The following is a 16,525-nucleotide window of genomic DNA, read 5'->3' on the forward strand; positions in this document are numbered from 1 at the left end:
GCAAGGATGGATAATGGATATGCCAGGAGGGGTGGATATTGGGTATAGCAACAAGGATGGATAATGAGTATACCAGAAGGGGTGGATATTGAGTATAACAGAAAGGATGGATATTGGGTACAGCAGCAAGGATGGATATTGAGTATACCAGAAGGGGTGGGTACTTAGTATACCATAAAGGCTAGATATTGGGTGTAGCAGCAAGGATGGATAATGCGTATACCAGAAGGGGTGGATACTGAGTATGACAGGCAGGGTGGTTATTGGGTATAGCAACAAGGAGGAATAATGACCATAACAGGAGGGGTGGATATTGAGTATGCCAGAAATAATGAATATTTGGTAAAGCAGCAAGGATGGATAATGAGTATGCCAGAAGAATTGGATATTGAGTATAGCAGAAAGGATGGATATTGTGTATAGCAGCAAGGATGGATAATGAACATAACAGGAGGGGTGGATTATGGCGTATCAAGGAAGGATGCAGGATGCAGACATCGGTGTGGCGGTAGTAAAGATTGATGAAATTGCCTCAGAGATTTGGTGGTGATGGAGTGTTAAGGTAGATATTCCAGCTGTAATGTAACAGCAGTAGAGCATCATTCATGGTGAACAGAAGAGTACCAAAGTAGTCTCCTTGAAGTGACGATTGTGGAGCGCTACACTATAGGCAGTAGCGCGCCACAGTGGAGATGGTCGGAGTATCTGACAAGGAACTTATCATACATACAGTAAACGTCTCTCAAAATTAATCACACGCATCAGTAAGAACAAAACACAATACGTTCTACATGATCCGATGAGACACTTTGATATCCAATGCAAGGTTATTGACTTGACGCGATTAATTTTATAATTATTCAGAGGGAACAAAGAAGCATTATCACCTACACAGAGATGTAGGGCTTTGTAAGCCAACCACCTCTCATTACTTGTTTCATCATGAAACAGGAACCCACGATGGAAATGCCAAACAACGCATATGAAAGGTCAGCACAAACATCATTATGTTGCGCTCATTTTATAGATTTCCTTTAGCGACTTAGGTTCACAGAAAAGAGAAAAAAAAAACAAAAACAAAAAACAATCAAACAAAAAAAAAAACAAAGAAAAAAAACAAACATTGTAACGTTATGCGCAATGAAGAGAATCGGTTAAGGTGCCATTATGATATTTTTTGCCACTAACCTCTAAAGGTGTATGTGTAATTATACAAGCTGTGTCAAGCTTTAAAACAAGCACGAGTGGCATAATAACAATAAGGCTATAGAGGTGAATTAAATCTATATAGGTGGTAATTCTGCGTTGTAAAAATATAAAACATTAAAAAAGAGAATAAAAAGAGAAAAAAACACAAGAAAAAGCCCTTATCGCGAACGTATATATTGGCAGTTGAATCATATGTAGAGCTGCACTCAGATATAGTAAAATGAAGATTTTTTAGAATTTCCCTTCGCTTATCTCACCAGTGTTCAGAAGCACAATTTAATGCTTTATTATCAACCCAGGATCGTTGTACTACTTGTAGTAGTTGTAATAGTGATAAATAAAAATACTTGGCAGTGAAGTCAAGTGGTAACTCAATCATGGCCATATGGAAATGTACACATGGTTTTCGGTCCTTTCTTTTTGTCTGAAAGAAGAGGTGGTGACGGATGTTTGGAGGCGGGTGGTGTTCAGTGCGTTGATTTGAATTCTCCTGAAGGTGTTATGAGGATAGAGGGCAGACTGTTTTCCCATGTAAATAATCTGTGCTATAGTTTGCATCTTGCGTGTAATTTGAAAATTGCTCTTTTCTTGCTGGACAAATAAAGTTCAAATACCACATTCACAGGTAATATATTCTCACCAGGAAAAGAAATGCAAATTTTGTCAAACTTTTAAACAAAAGACATAAATATAAACGCTTATTTTTAAGAGATTTCCTTTTTCGAAACTTGCGTTTCTTTTGCTGCTCAGTATCCTCGCAAATGGGCCTCGAAGTTAATAGACAGGGTCTAATGTTCAAGCCCATCGCTGGTGTCCCCAAACGTGATATTTCTGGAGTGTTACTAAAAGCGTAAAACCCAGCTCACGAACTCACGAACTCACTCATCCGAGTCAAAGATGCACAGATTTATCTTTGCCCCTTTTGGTCGTAAACCGAAAGTGCAAACGTTGTTTTATCTGGAAGACAGAGTGAAACTTTGTGCATTTCCATACAATGATTTATCGTTGTGCCTCACAATATAATTATGAAGGAATGGTTCTATCACCTCCGGTCTAATTCACTTTTATATGCAGGGAATTTGCAGACAAGACAATCTTCAGGCAACGTTTCCTGAGATCCTCACAGACAAAATATTGGCTCACATAGAGAACCGATAGCCATGTATGAATTGACTGTATATTAAATCTTGTAATATCATCTGTGATGAACGCGCGAAGGAAGCTGTTGTCATGATTACTAACTCATAGCTACAGCCAAAGGACGTGATGTATTTTGAATTTGGCAACTCAGTTAATCAGGTGTCTGCTTGGCCAAATATAAGGAACGGAAATGGGTTCTGTTTGCAAAAGGTCTGTGTCATGTTCGTAGAAAGGACGCGGTACTCGATGGATATTGGTCGTTCTATTTAGAATGTGTCGTGTGTTGTGTAGTATCAACAGAAATCAGAAGGTATCTCTGTGAAATGTAGTTAGTCGATCTGAAGCACGAACTCAGAACGCAAAGAACAGTGAGTGAGTGAATGAGTCAACACGGCTTTTCTCCTATCATCCATATTGTAACTATTCGCAACCGACTGGCTAGAACGCTTGACAGAGATCACACGTGCATCCTTTTGGTTCTACAGATAACATTAATAAGCTACCCGTCACAAGTTTAGTCTCACTAGTGTAAATGTAGCTACTTATTTCAGTCAACTGTTATAAACAAGATTTGGCAAAATATTCCATACTGTTTGAAGGTGTTGTTCACTCATGAACATATGTATTGTAAAATGAATTCATAACATTGAAAAGGTTATTGTCATGAATTCAGTAAATGATTCAGCTCAGTTAAAATTGGGGAATTCTTAACAAAACTTTACACCAAAACGCAGCTGTAGACATGCACGACATCTGCACATATTCTTCGGCTAATTTGATGCATGATACCCGTGCACTTCCTTTCCGTAAATTTTCCAGTTGTTTACTTCAAGTTAGTAGAGAAAGTCATCTTTTACGTTCAACCATACATATTTTCATAACATAGTAAGCCTTTAGGGCTTTAAGTGAGTCTAAATATTTGATGGGTAATGTATATGATACTTATATTACATTTAGAGTGTCAGCTATTCTGAGCCAGTACTGTTATACACATATTTGAATGAAGTTTTGTAATCCGGTCACTTCAGTGCGTGTTGACTGACAGCGTGGCGGAAGCTCACTGATGCAGATTATTCATACTTACCACTATGGTGAAACCCACGAACGCAGCTGAGATGCTGACAAACATAATCATCATCAAAGAATATCTCGAATTAAAGTTCGACATCATAGGACGCTCGGCAAATATCAAATAACAAAAATCGAACATTTAATTATGATCAGTCCATTGATTGTTTCCACTTTTATGACTTTCATTGACATAAATGACTCAAATCACAGAATATCGTTTCAGTAAATTGAATTTTCGCCGTTACAAATTTGAATCGTTTTGTTTTATGTGATTAAATTAATGAATCCATTGGTACTGGGGAATGGTTCAAAGATCATCAGAAGACAATTATTGTTCCCGTTTAATACAACAAATTGGTTCGTAAATTGGTATCACTGACTGTATTGAAGCACCATGCCACATAATCAGAAGCTACTGCCGCTTTCTAGACGTAAGGGTCACCTAACAGAGGGCTTGTTACTTGATCGTTAATCGTTGCTATTTATGTCAGAGATTTGTTTATCCCAGACACGTTTACATAAAGGCAACTGAGTCATCGATGTAGACTAGATCACGAACAGGGGCGGTGTGGTAGACGAGTAGCTGAAGCTTTCGTCCGTCACGCCAAAGGACCGGGTTCGATTCCCCAATGGGTAATCGTTGCAATTTATGTCAGAGATTTGTTTATCCCAGACACGTTTATATAAAAGCAACTGAGTCATCGATGTAGACTTGATCACGAACAGGGGCGTCGGGGTAGACTAGTAGCTGAAGCTTTCGTCCGTCACGCCAAAAGACCGGGTTCGATTCCCCAAGGGGTACAATGTGTGAAGCCCATTCCTGTTGTCCTCCACCGTGATATTCCTGGAAAAGCACTGTAGACCCAACTCACTCGCTTACACCTTAGTGACAGCTGGCGCCCTCATTTGACCGCTGTAGCTCTCAACTAATTTACAATATGTTTGATCTTCAGTGCAATGTGTGACAGGTATCTTTGACAGTCCCTGATCTTGTGCTGCCGAGGGATCGGGCACTAAACTCATCAACTGAATACAGTTCATGTATTACTCATGATGCTCTCCTATGGGTAAGTGTATTATCACTCGATGGACGAGTGACCGAATGTTCCATAGCCAATTTGTCCCTAGTATGGTGATTTACCTTCAGTTGTTGGCGATCTATAGCCAGGTTTTATACTATTTTCTCCAAACAGTGCTATTAGTTTTAACTTTCCACGCTAGTTTTGCATGACATGGCTGCAGTTAAATATTAACTCACTCACTCACTCACTCACTCACTCACTCACTCACTCACTCACGCACTCACTCACTCACTCACTCACTCACTCACTCACTCACTCACTCACTCACTCACTCACTCACTCACTCACTCACTCACTCACTCACTCACTCACTCACTCACTCACTCGGGAGAGACACCAAAACAGAAATGTACCCAAGTTGGGTAAGTGCGAGTTCAGTTTTCGGCCGTACTCAGCAATATTTCAGCTATATGGCGACGGTCTGTAAATAATCGTGTCTGCGCATTCGGGAACCGATGACATGTGTCAACAAAAACAGCGAGCCTGACCACCCGATCCCGTCAGTCACTTCTTACCACAGGCATAGTAGCCTTTTGGGGCAAGGATGGGTTGCTGAAGACCTATTCTACTCAGGATCTTCACGGGTCACTTAAGTAACTGAGGTGTGAGGGACGAAAGACTTACTGTATGTCCCTATATTCCAATGTACTGATGAACGGAGCAGTTGTGAAAGTAGGGTTAAGGATATTTAAAATCATTATGACACAATCTCACCAGTAAACAGTGTAAGGAAATTCGTTATACGTAAGGATAATTAGAAAGCGTTGTTTGAAGAGCGTTTAAATGTCAAGTCATGATATTTCGCAAGGATTCTCGGCAACAACGATTGTTAAATTTTCCCATTAGCGTTTCAGGTGTTACTTCAGAAAGAGATTTCTCAAATCACATATTGATTTTGCTAGAACACTGCTCAAAGCGGCATAAAACCCTATTCACCTTACTCATTAGAAGTATTGCCCCCAAGAGTGACGTTCTCACGTGGCTGCCCTCTCTCTCAGCAATGTGCAGTGTCACTTTCTTTGGCGTTGCTAAATATGTCAATAGATTCTGTAACTTGGCGTTTCGTCCATACAGCTGCAGGGTTTTGTTCAAGCTGTTCTCTGTGCATTGCTGGTACATTCGATACAAGACTGGAGTCACCCATGAAACAGGTTTGTCAGCTTACTGGCTGTGATTTCGATGCCCACGGTTCAGATTACAAAGTTGACTTTGGTTTGGCGCCGTACCGAGCATTATTTCCCTTGTTGTATTGCAGAAGTGAAATAACTCTGTCTCCACTCAAGCCAGAGTCCACGAGTGTGTTTACATTATCTCCATGGGAAAGCTTGAATTAAGATATGCCTACTTGTGTCACTGTGTACGAAGCGACATTCTTTATAGGGCTAAGACCTCAGTCCACAGTATACACATACTGTCCCGGGTATACATTCTTTATTCTTTGTTGAATACTACCCAGGGAGTTAAAAAAAGAAAGAGAAATTTAAGAAGAAAAAACATCCTATGATCAAGGGAACACTCAAACTCTTTGAGCACGTATCAGCTGCATGGATCTCAGCGGTATAAAAATATCCCATCACAATATACCATATCATATCATATAATGTAACACCATTAGTGAGTGAGTCAACATGAGTTGAGTTAAAATGTAATATCACATCGGAGATATTGCAGCCATATACGGATACACAATAACTACAAGTAGATAAAGAGCCAGTCAATACCATGTAAAAAAGGGCTATTGACCAACAACCAACAACTGAATTTAGACCACCATACTAGCAGCATGGTCATATCAATGCAATAGCATTTATGCCATTTCTATACTGTTTACTGTTTTCTATACTGTCTTTTTACACAAGGACACATTTCATATCAGATGTCATGATTTTGGACGCTCTTTCAATTATGTACTTATGTATATGTAAGTTCAGAAACGTTTCATTTTGCTTTTGAACAGGTCTGTAAAATTAATTGCATTCCATACTCGGGGGCATGCGGACAATTCGTTATGCTGAATTCAACCGGACAGTATTACACATATCAATATATAACCAATTACCCAGATAACTTTTTGTTCGCGGAGATGTGAGTGGGATTTCCTTGTATTGCATGTTTGTTAAGAAAGTCGCACAAGTTCAATATATAGTTTTTTTATGTCTAGGTTCTTTATTGATTTAAAACCAAGATCTAACTGAGAACAAATTTAACCAAAGAAATATCCAAGTCCCATGTGCATTTTTGGAGCTGACAGGTTATTGCTTTTCTCAAGGAATCGACTTGCGGATTCCTTGATACACGCAGTAAATGGATAGACACCGGAAATGTATACATGTACAACGTCAATATGACATGCGCGTCACGCGTTCCGTACTCAAACGTACTTCACGCCTGTGTCAGGATACACTCAACAGAATTAGAAACTTGACATCCACATATTTGTGAGGGGTTAATTCTTTCTGTTTCTCGTTGTGCCAGACACACCAAAATGCCATGTTGTCTATCTGGACATTGTCTTGGCGACCGACGTAAATAATCCCTCCATAAACCCGGCTGCGAGTATGCCGCGACTCCCAAATCAGCAAAGTGAGCGTAGCATGGACTGGTTTCTAGCTTGACAATCAGAAGTTGGACGAGCTTTATCTGTAGTCCTTTAGTCGCCAGACAATGAGCAGATTGATGACCCATGGACAACATCTGGTCATGTTGCAAAACGTAAAAGCAATGGCGTCGCATGTGACGTCAAACGTGATGACGTGCAAACCATAATAGGTCATCTCCGCAACAGATTGGGACCGTAACATTCACTAGGAGATGCTTGTTCAGAAGCACATCACACCATCGGGGATCGCACATATCTGCACTAGACGATCATCCACATGCACTATCCTGACTCATGACCATCGTTCCCACTGTTTGAAATGGGTTGGTAGACATGGCAGATTAAACCAGGGCGTTATGGTTTGTGGAGACGTACTGCACGTGGGGACCAAATTTGACCACAGTTCTTTTGCAATTCATATTACTGGATGGTTCTGTACTGACATTTCAACATGACAAAAGCAGAATACTGGCCTGTCTTCGTTGACAATACGTAGATCTGATCAAACACATTTAGGATGAAGTAAGGGAGGCGAGTATGACCAGATCAATCAACCCTACTCAGCAAGAATTTGTTTACCAATGACAACAATGACAACTAGTACCGACAAGTTTCCACTCCACAAGCAACCGTTATGTTTCCCTTGGCCACACTGACTTTCTCTGTCCCAACATTTTTGTGAGTGTGATGTTCACGTTGGGGGCACTTGGAACGTCACACATGTTTCCACTAAAATGATGCCGTAATCTACTTTTAATCATCTGTGTTTGATGCGCGGAGCAGAGAAGTATGATACCCACTTGTTCTAGTAATAATGTACTCTCTGCGTCCAGTGATGGACTGAAGTTAACAAGTGCAAAATGTGTAATTTTGTTGAGTACATAAAGTGCTATTTGCTTTGATCCTATCCTTTGTAGAAAAAAACATATTCGGGTGCATTTTTAACGCTAACGTATTTTAGACAAATGTAAAGGGTCACGAGAGAACAAGGTACTTGAGAGCCAAACCTGCAACGTACCGGTTGTATTTGATGCCGTTGGTTAAGGGACTCTCGATGAAAAAGGTCTTTCTTTTGTTTGAATACCATTCAATACGAGAGAGTCTTGGTCATCGTATTCAGCAGCTTATCAAATACTACTTAAACTGAAATGCTTCCAGATATGGGATCAGTTGTGTGTTCATTTTTTTTATCAAAGATCTGGCTACACAAAGTATTCCTAAAGGTCGCCCGCATTAGGCCGCGAAAACTCAAAGTTGACACTGAATAATCTTTAAACACGGAGCAGCTCGTCCCCATTAAAGCAAGAGGTCTTTGTGTTGACATTTAATTTCCCATCTCAGCTTCGATATTGCCCATTAGACTATAAATTACCCTCTCGGCAACCATGTTGGGGAGATCACATGTATCATGAGCCAGTAAACAAAACCCCAGGGGTTAAATACAAGAATCCTTGTTGGTAGGCAAAGGAGATTTGGTCATAGGATTTTTAGATCATTGTTATACTGGCATGGTGCTTAGGCGAATTACAACACAAGGAAGCTAAGGATTTTGTGACTGAAAGATCGAGGCGCTTTATTTAAAACATAACCATGCTCGATTTTAAGTAGTGTGATATCCACAGAGTTGTCCATAAGTTCTCAAAACCAGTAATTAATTGTTCATGAGAATTACGGTCTGGATCTCGACCCAGAATGCGTTTATAATACTGCGACCTGTGACATTTCTATAGTTTATGGATGGGGTAGTTTAGTAGTTAAAGCGCGCATGTGTCAGGCCGAATACCCGGCACCCATTCCCATCATGTTATACTATGTGAAGGCCATTCCTGCTGTCCCCTGATGTAATATTGCTGGAATATTGCTAAAAGCAGCTCAGTCACTCGGTAACATGAGCACTGCCACAGCGAAGTCGAAGCAAGGCTTGTACATACAAGCGAACCTTTGCAAGGACAATTCAGCATCAGTATGGATGGGCACATAAGTGCAAATTATTTCATCAACATGAGGTGGAACGTCAATGGAAATTAAATTAGAACATATTATTTGTGTCACGGCCATTGCATAGTCAACAAAACTGATTAAAAAGTCACTTTGAGACAACTGCTATTAGGGTTTATTCCTTTCGTATTCAGAAACTGGCAATTGATCAAAGACGTCAGGAGGAGGAATGAGGCATGCGACTGTAGATGTATGACACGTTCTATACGCAGAGAGAGAGAATGAGAGAGAGAGAGAGAGAGAGAGAAGCGCGCCACTAACCATTAGACATACATCATCCTTATCCTGATCACAAATTCACATTAACACAGGACAAGAGAGTTTAAGGTTTATTGTGGACAGGAAAATCAGTACTACTAATGGTTAAAAGCGATTTGATAACCATTCACTAAATTTTAAAAGAAACTGCCCCGTAATGCTTACCCGGCATGAGCGGAATGATTGCAGTGTTTACATGCAAAGTTTCCTTTCAACTTGAGCGTCAGGTTGGGGTTCCTGGAAGGTTTGAGCTGTAGCGAACATTTTGGATTTACAAGATTATTAGTTCTCATTTCGTTGTCCCTCTTCAGAAGAATATCTGATTTAAAAAAAAAAACAGAAACAAAAACAAAACAAAAGCCAATTAATTGGTATATCTAACAACAATGGCAGTTCAATAACTTAGATGGATTTGGATAGACACATTCCTCTTAATTCACAGCAAATGCCGTGTTGGGAAACTGTAACGGGATTCTAACAAATAACACAATGAATTTTTAGCAAACGTCATAGACGTGAATTTCGCCAAACATGTAGAACATCGATTTTTAATCCTCGTTGCTTATTACTGCCTTCTATCAATACTTGAAAAATGGAAACATTAAAATCCATGGTGCCTTGGAAGAATATTGATTTCTATCATGATTAATGCATGTACGTGTTAACACGCATCTTTAATAAATAGACCCTTTGAGATGCTACGAGGCTCTAAACCATAGGCGTACACGGGAAAAGGGGTGTTTAGTTAGTTGGTTATTCTCATGTAAGATGTGTATTATTACAGTGTATACACCAGTGAATGTTCAAATGAAAAAGGACCGAACATCGTAAGCTATTTCTTGCCGTATTGTCTTGTGCTCAAAGTCTAGACGCTCTGTTCCAGCCACTGTGTTTTAGTAAACATACCATTTATCTAAGTCACGATTTTTTCAGATTCAAACTCAGCACAACGAGCTACCTCCTGGACTCATTTTCTGGTTCATCGCCCTTACCAGCAAATCTGAAAGGAACTCAATACGGACCAGGTATATCATTCGTACTGGCCTCACAGAAACACAGTTGAGTTGTCTTAAAACCATCCACTGACTGAATTTTGAATCTATAGAAGAATCCCCTTGCTCATAACTGTATCTACGTCTGCAAAATCTGTACCGACTGGTGACACCTGATCGATTTGGATACACCTGGTCCTTCTCGCCGGCTTTGGACTAGCACCTGCTGACGCCATGCACTACATAAGGAAAATGGAGCTTTTTTCTGTAATATTGTTGTTTAGGAAGGCCAATAGAAATTGTGTAAGGTGCAATGTGAGACAACACTACACTTGATTTTGGCTTTTCAACGCGCGTTGTGTAGTACTTGTACGTTGTGAAATGCTTTGAGGACCAACTATGTTTTCTTAGTACGTAAAACGTTCGTAGTGATTTACATTGTGGTTCGAAAATGATGTCATTGTTATAGATGTAGGCTGCCAAAGAGGAATGTTAATGTCTTAGCGATCGAGCCCTTTCTACTAAATAGTCAAATAGAGTCATGCGAAGTCTGCGTAAAGTTGTTTTTGGTCGCTGTGTATTGAATTTTAAATGTTTTTAACCCATTGTTGGATTATCTTTAGGCGGTCAAGGCTTAATTGGACAATGTCGTTATGGCAATTATGTACAGGATAATGTCAAACTAGACGTATCAGTAACCCAACAATGTAATTCCCATTTTAATCTTCAGCACCTGTTTCCGTTTCAAGGGCACAGTTTGTTGCCTTGCATGTGATAGTGATGCATGATTTGAACAGTGCAGAAGATGTTCAACACAATCATGTTTATGATAAAGTAAAACAACAGAGATGGTTTTCAGCAACGCGTTGCAATGATTCTGAAACTGTATGTGTCCAATATTTCCATCAATGTTCCATCAAATATTACGTTCCGCTCGACATACAAATGTGCCAATAATCGGCTGAGCAATACGTTCAAGACAGTCTGAAAACTGATACAGACTGATAACATTCACCAATATCTAGACGTAATTATTTTAATATCCTTTTGTCTGCACTTCTGACAAATATTCATACAAACCAATCAGGGTTTTATGTGCAACTCAGTAGCCCATTTGTACGTTTTCATAATATTTTTGTCTGAATAATTTAAAGGCATTGAACGTCTCTGTTTTGTCACAAGATGATTGTTAGAGATAGCCTATTCCTATTCACACGTCTCTGAGATAATTGTAGTTGTCCCGCTGAGGTAATCTTCAGAGATGACATCCAATTTCTTTTCCTCCCAGACATCTATTCCAGGCAAAGATGGAACACGTCAATTCATGGCGATCATTAGGGAGTATTTATAAACTAGCATCATCAGTATTGCGACCTACAGGATTATAGTGACTTGTACTCTATCTTCGTTGCACAGGCTTAACTTTTGCCACCAGCTCATTTCAGCACCACGAAGATGAGATTTTAATTTGTTCAAGACATTACCCGGCCTTCACGAAAATCACGTCTTTTCAAGCAGGCGCCAGGAATGACTTGGTGATATGAATGGAGTCTAATACAGAGACTGGCGAAACTGGGCATTTTCTGGAGAGACATAAAGTAGTTATTGATCAAGTAAACTGGACTCAGTTCTGAAACGGCAACAGATCAGTCGATTTTTGCACCGTGTTATACTGGGCAAATAGGAGTACAATAATTTCGGGTTCCTAATGACATTATTAGAGGCGATGTACATCGGAGACACTGGAATGACAGGGTGTCCCCAGGCGCTGACTGTTACATAAGAATTACTTTCTCAGATAGGGTAAAGAATTTCTTCCTTAGTAACAGGACTCGCTAGACGTTGTAGCTGACTCTCATTTAAATTTCCCCCCAAAGAATGTTTGAAATGAGCTCTTGCACACTCGTCGCGTCCCAGTTGGATTGGTAAATCATGGCATGCCAACGAAAGATAGACGTCTTCCTAATCGAACGAGAGCGATATTGGTTCTGACGAAATACCCATGGGAGGGATCGTCACTAATTGTTTCACTATCGCCTAGAACATGTCAGACGACATGTTGAAATAGGGGTTAACGTCCCCCTGCACAGGAACGTGCATGCATCTGCGAGCGTGTGTGTGCGTGGGTGAGTGTTTCTGCTTGTGCTTGTATAGACTACTTCCTGTTATATAGTATCTGACGGATGTCTGGAAATAGTCGAGTCTGGACCAGAAAGTCAAATGATGAACAGCATGAGCGTCAATCTACACAATTAGGATACGTTGTCATGTGTCAGCTAAGTCAGCGGGTCTGACCACCTGATTCCGTTAGACGCATCTACAGCAGTTCTAACCCAGATCTTCATGGGTCAACTGTCTGACAGTGTCAGGGATACTGCATGTTTCATATTATCTCACGTTACAAGGACGCCGGAACGTCCTTATTTTGTGAGACATTTTCAGGAAAAATATTATTAAACAGGAACGTGCTTTGAACCACTTCTTTCCGCTGTTCGATGCAGTTTATAGCGAAACAGTCCACGAAACAATGCGATATGAAATATTTTCACTCACCTCTGTTACATGGAAACCTGTATTGGTTCGCCTGAAGTTTACAGCCTTTCCTTTCTGTTTTAACCGTTTATATTCTATTCCAAAGCTCATACTACTTCGCCTAAATGATGAGTGCGATATCATTATCAAAGACTCTGTTAGTCTTGTTAGTGACAAATGCGATATATTCAGGAACTTTATATTGATTCTTAGTTAAATGGGACCTGTTTTCCGAACTCAAGAGCATTACTCTACAACATATACTGCTGTCGCAATAAGGAATCTCATTTCTTTCACCATCAGAAGCATGTGTTTACACCTTCTCCAACCTCAGGTCTTAACTGACCGCCCCTTTGGATCTAAGTGTTGGATGTTTGGTGTTAACTGTTGTGATACACACACCTCAAAATCAATAAGTGCGGCTGTGCAGAGAGTGATCCAGTTGTATCATAACGTTTCACCGAAATGTTGGGGGGTCATTTACCGTTTACCGCTTCCTTGAAACCCACATTTGGGCAACGATGTTGTGAAACCTTAGTACTCAACCAGATGAAAACAGGAATCGAACTGAGAATAACAGGGTTCTGGGGAAGATCAGGGATGCAACTCTACTGAACTAATTCTGCATCGTTTGGCCACCATGCAGTGCTTTTGAACACGTCTTAATGGTTTCAGAATATTTTAACGAGAGAGTGTCAGAGTATGAGTTAAAATGAAAAGTCACTTTGGCAATATTTCAACCATGTGGTGACTAAAACAATGCGTAGATTAACAATAATGAAAGATAGGTTATACAACCCTGCTAACGAAGAACAGTAAAAGAACTAGAATATCACAGATATACATGTAAAACGAGCAATAGGGGAACAACAACACAACTGATGGCTGATCACCATACTAGGGACCATGGGGACTTACAGTGCCTTTGCTACCTACATGGACCCTCGTTGGATTCACACCATCCCTTCAGCCGCTGGCAAATGTAAGAAATGTTAGACAAAATCAAAATAACAAGGATACTACGTTTAAAAATCCTGGTATGTTGGTACATTGACTTTGAACGTTTGGGGACGTACGTGCACTCTCAGGAGGATAATAATTTTACAATATGTCAACCCCCTTTTGAGGGTACGGCCACTAACATTTCAATTCCTAATCTAAACTACCAAATGCTAAAGTACATCGATCTACAGAACATATCAAGCAAAATTCAAGTTCCTTTAAAAGTAACAACAATGACAATGATTACATGATTCTAATCAGAGTAAGGGATAAGAAGTGGTGTCACAAATTTGTTGAGTTCTGCTTGGCAGCAAGTATTCCCATTGGCCATTGTATTCCCAGAAATGCCAGCGTGACTGGGTAACCAACATAGGACCATACCGTACTGGCCGCCAGTAGCAAGATCATGATACCATTCAATAATTTCAATTAAAAGTGGATGTTTGCAAGGAAGATTTGTAATCTCCTGAAGACAGGAAAGAGAGTCAGAACATATTATGTATTGTTTCTTTTTTGGATGTTTTTAAATATATTAAAGATCAATAGTGTTTCCTTCTGCTGTAAACATAGAGTACCATGTAATCTAGAACATATTTTAACGAGAGAACAAACGTGTGGTTATGGTATACCTGTTGAAGCATTACTTAACTGTGAAGGTTTAGTGTTTATACGCGTGCCACCAGTGAAGATCCGGGTTAGAATTGATCTTCGGTAACCCGGGCTTGTTGTAAGAGTCGACTAACAGGAACGGGTGGTCAGCCTCGTTGGTTTGGTTGACGTCATTGTTTCCATGAGTAGATACATTGTTTATCTGTTTATCACTGTATTGTCTTGTCCAAACTCGATTGTTTACAGGCCGCATTCAAATAGCTGGAATATTTCTGAGTCTGACGTCGAACAAGAAACAAACAAAACCAAATCTTACACGTGCACTAAGGACAAACAGTGGATGCCACAGATGTTAATCTCTTCAGAGTAGCATATCCTGTAGGGGTGTGGATCGTACAGTTCCCTGCCTAGCTCTGCAGCACCTTGTCCGGGTTTGATTGATGGTCGTTGAAGTGCAAGTGACAGGGCCTTATCAGACCATTAAAAACGCCGAGTAATCATATAGACTTTACACAGTGGAAAACAAGAGTTGAAATCAATAAGCAGACGCTGTGAAATGAACTTCCAAACACGAACTTACTGACGCTGAAGTAGAAAATTTCATTAAATGGCAATTTGTAGTTTCTTGTTGGGATAGAATATCCAGTATCACTTTCTTAGGGTGAACATGTTTGTCCAATGTGTAGACGTTGGTGGGTTTTGTGATAATACCAGTCAACGGGAGATCCGTGGGATAAAGGATAAAGGATAAAGGATAAATAATCTGAGCCAGACAAATTTTTGACCAGTGACAATTCTGATTAGGAGTTCGATTCAGCCACTCTTGTGGTAGGTGGGTCTAGGCACAGGATATGTACGTGTAACTCATGTGTCGTACAACATGTTCATCTTATTTCAGCTGGCAGTGTTTTTGCGCTCATCGTTTCTTGGAAGGAGTGATATATTTGGGGATCTCTTTGTAATGTCGTGTTTTACACGAGTCCACCCTCTGATGTACTGTGGCGTGTTAACCTCAAGTAGGAGGAAAGTCCCGAGAGACGAAAGCGGTATATGTTGAAAGCCTAGCGAATATTGGTGCTGTGGATCATCACTGGACTGGACTCATACATCCTCCTGTCAATGTTCAGACTGTGGCGTCTTTCGTTGTGTTTTTTTTTTCAAATTTCTGCCCTAAAAACACAAACAATGACGTCATGTTACCTCTGGACTTCTCAAACGACGTATGGTGCAGGGTAGCATGATCTTACCTCGCATTTGTTCTGGAAAGACATTCGACATTTCTGACTTCCTGGAATACAAATGTTCATTTATTTACAAGTTTCAGGAACGAGGAAGTGGGTCCCTTGACAGCATTCCAGTTAGACCATAGCGTGTCAGGCTAATCTAGGACGAATCCCAAAGTGATGCAAGACGTAAACCACTTTAGAGTGGTCTTAGCGCTAACGCAAATAGAAACGAAATTAACTCAACGCAGGATTCGGGTGTTTCCTCAAGTTCACGACGTGCTCAAGGGACACTGAGCTGTACTGTGATTTCGGAGCCCTATTAGTAGAGACAGGTGTTCGAATCACAGTTTGGACAATAATTTTGAGAAACACAAATTTGTGTTTATAAGTTATGATTAACATATATTTCAAATTTGATCGAAATCGGTGACGACATAAAGAGTTTAGAAAATTCTAGAGCTGCACTCAATGAAATGCACGCGTTTTATGTTAAGAGTGTAGCTGTGGAAGTTTCAAACTGTGACTCGAACCCATGTGCAGTGTCCAAATTAGGACCCGAAACAAGTAACAACGCCTACCGCGTAAACAGCCAGTACTCATAAATATTATTTGATTCACCTGTAAAAGAGGACAGTAAGTTGTGGTACATACTAAACTACTAAACTCCTCACGCAATAGTTCGTACCTAATTGACCCGTGATGGTTCCGGGTAGAATAGCTCAACCCATGCTTTCCACAAAAGGCGACTGTGCTTGTCGTAAGAGAGGACTAACGGGATCGGATGGCCAGGCTCGCTGGCTTGGTTGA

Source organism: Haliotis asinina, chromosome 6, assembly GCF_037392515.1.
Source record: "Haliotis asinina isolate JCU_RB_2024 chromosome 6, JCU_Hal_asi_v2, whole genome shotgun sequence".
NCBI classification, from domain to species: Eukaryota; Metazoa; Mollusca; class Gastropoda; order Lepetellida; family Haliotidae; genus Haliotis; species Haliotis asinina.